We start from the raw sequence: 2,869 nt of genomic DNA, 5'->3' as shown, positions 1-2,869 counted from the left end.
CACTTGGTGCACCACTGTTCTGGAAGTCTCTCTGCCCTGGCAAAGGCTCTCCTGGCCATCCATCTTCCTTGGCTTTTGTCCCTCTCAGCCTCACTGCTGAGGAAGGATGCTGAGATGGCGACTCAGGCCCCCATGTCCTTTCTGTCCTCCTCCTCGGGCTCCAGACGTGAACCACATTCTCCACTCTTGTCCTGCCTGGCCCGGAAGGCCTTCTCAGCCTTTCTCCCTTGTGCCCCTGGCTTTGTCCTCAGCTCCGTGTCTGTCTGACCATGGAACTAAGGAGCTCGGGGGAGGCGGCACGGTGGGCGCCGCCCCAGGCCTGCCTCTCCCTCGGGCACTGGCCCCCTGCGTGTCCACACGATTTCTTGGGCGGGGGCGGTCCCGGTCCTCTGGAGAGTGGAACTCCGAGCCCGTGCTTGGGGCCTGTCTTCCTGACCCCGTCCCTTTTCCCTCTGCCCACTTGTATTTTCCAAACGAAGAAAAGAGGGCAGTTTCGTCTCTTTTTTCCATACACCTTATACCATCTCAGGTGTGTGTCTGCATGACATCGACGAAAGCATACACTCCCAGAAGCACCGCGCACCCAACATGTCGAAACGTCCGTCGTCTCCAAACGTCCCTTCGTCTCTGTTTGCAGGCGGCTTCAGCGGACCTCGCCCTGGGAAACCAGCGATATGCTCTATGCCAACGCAGGAGTTTTTCAGAAAACGCCTGTAAATGAATCTATAAGCGCGTGGTCCTTGAGTCTGCCTTCTCTCACGTGGCATCCTGCTTCTAAGGCTCAGCTCCGCTGGGTTATGTATCATGAGTTCCTCGCAACACACCCTCGAGCACGGTTTGGGGTTGTCAGTAACAGGGCTCACGTAGGGTCTATGAAATTCATCCTTAAATATTCCACATATTATGGTAACATTTTGTTTTTTAGTGCTCATATTAAAATGCTAGTATACTGACTTACAATTGGTTTTAAACACTTAACCTTACACCCTCCTCCCTCCTCCTTGCTAATCCAGTTATTTAGTTCCAATAATATCTTTATAAATTTCTTAGGATAGTCTACTTATCTCACCAGGGTTTCTATGAATAAAGACAATGTATTTACATACATATACACACACATACACACACACACACACACACACACACACACACACACACACACATATATATGTATGTGTGTATATATGTGTATATATACACACATACATATAATTATGTTAACTCTGTATATAGCTGGCATAGTTAATTACATGAATGAATTAAAAACTATGCAGTCATAGGCTATACAACCAAATTTTAGAGATGTATTATCTTTTTTTAGTAATTGCTAGAGATTTAGCTTACTTGTCCAGAGCTGTGTGTAAGCACATGTATGAAAGTACTTATTTCTTTGTTTATTTTTTAAATATACTTTCATATGTACACTTTCCTCAAGCAGGAATAATTCTAAGTGAGTGACTGGTTGCCATTAGTTACAACTGCAAGCAAACCCCATCTTCAATGTGTAGGAAGGGGTGGTAGTGGAGGTGTTTTACGTTGCGTGATTTACCTTAGCTGTTTGCCTCAGGAGATCATGTTTAATGTGTTTTTGTTAATGTGGCTTTGACAGCAAAAGCCTTTAACATTAGACAATCCATTATTGAACTTGCAGGAAAAAAAGAACGTCCGCTGAGAAATTATGGCCGTCGTTGATAACAACGCGATTGTGAATTCTACTTGACTTCAGTGTGATTGCAGCCAAGATGCTAGTTTTTATAATTCATCTGAACCCCATACGTATTTTCAAAAGGAGTTTTTGTTTACTTCTCAGAAAGTGTGTCACCTTTTAACATTGATCAAAATACCAAGGCCCAGGCCTGTGTGTTACTGAAGGCAGGCTTCGCTTTTTCTCTTTCTGTGGAGGTGAGGACGGATTCTGAGAGCCAGTAAGTGGTCAGCATATGCTTACCTGTTAGCACAAGCTGGCAGAACTGTCCCTCATAATCCGTCCACACATCTGGCTGCCACTGTAAGTAGGTTAGGGAAGAACATAGTGTTCCCATTTAAAACATTATGAATATCATCACGAGGGAGACTGTGAACTTTTAAGAAAGATCAAGACCGTTTTGATTATAATCTCAGACAAAAAAAAAAGCATGCTAAGCTAAGAATTCTAGTCTTATTTAGAAAAATCTCTATTCTGTATTGTGTTGTTCTCTTGATTTTTATTTTAAAGAGCAAGCAATACACAAAAGTAACTGTTACTTTTTTTCCAAATGAAATTAAACTGAAAATTAAAAACAAAAGAAAAACATATACTGAAAAAAATTATAAATTTATGAGCTTTTACTTATAACATCTTTCACTTGGGATTTCATAGTTACTTTTTTTTTTTCAGGCAAAGCAACTCTTGGTTGACCTCACAGATTGCAAGGAACTTGTCAGCTTACATTTATTCATTCATTCATTCAGTCATTCATTCATTCATTTATGCATGCCTACAGCACGTGGTCTTCCTAGGTGGTCTCCCATCCAAGTACTAACCAGGCCCGACCCTGCTTAGCTTCCGAGATCGGATGGGATCAGGCTGGTTCAGGGTAGCATGGCCGTAGGCTCATAGTTATATTTTTTGATTAGGAATAAATGTGTACGCATTTTCCAATCAGACTGTAATTAAATAGCCTTGTACCTCTGTAGGACAGATGAAGGGTTCTAGTAAGAGCTGTCAGATTAACCCAGCTGCTTAAAGTGTGTGTTGTATCTGACCATTTGCCAAAAAAGTCTGAGGATGCTCGAGCCAGCTGGCATGAGGTTGAAGTTACAATCACGGCTATCATGTTTATAAACTCTACTTTCAAAATGCCCAACAATGAAAAACTCTACCTTGGCC

The 2,869-nt window shown here is 42.7% G+C and overlaps 1 non-coding gene across 1 annotated transcript; it reads right to left on the bottom strand.

Annotated features, from left to right (window-relative positions):
- Positions 1–2,474: 2,474 nt before the first annotated feature.
- On the bottom strand, positions 2,475–2,593 carry LOC111739667. Its single transcript, XR_002780342.1, has one exon. It is a non-coding gene; the product is annotated as a 5S ribosomal RNA (ribosomal RNA).
- Between the last annotated feature and the right edge of the window lie 276 nt (positions 2,594–2,869).

Source organism: Pteropus vampyrus, unplaced genomic scaffold (assembly GCF_000151845.1).
Source record: "Pteropus vampyrus isolate Shadow unplaced genomic scaffold, Pvam_2.0 Scaffold52, whole genome shotgun sequence".
NCBI classification, from domain to species: Eukaryota; Metazoa; Chordata; class Mammalia; order Chiroptera; family Pteropodidae; genus Pteropus; species Pteropus vampyrus.
This window is presented reverse-complemented; position numbering and strand designations above follow the sequence as displayed.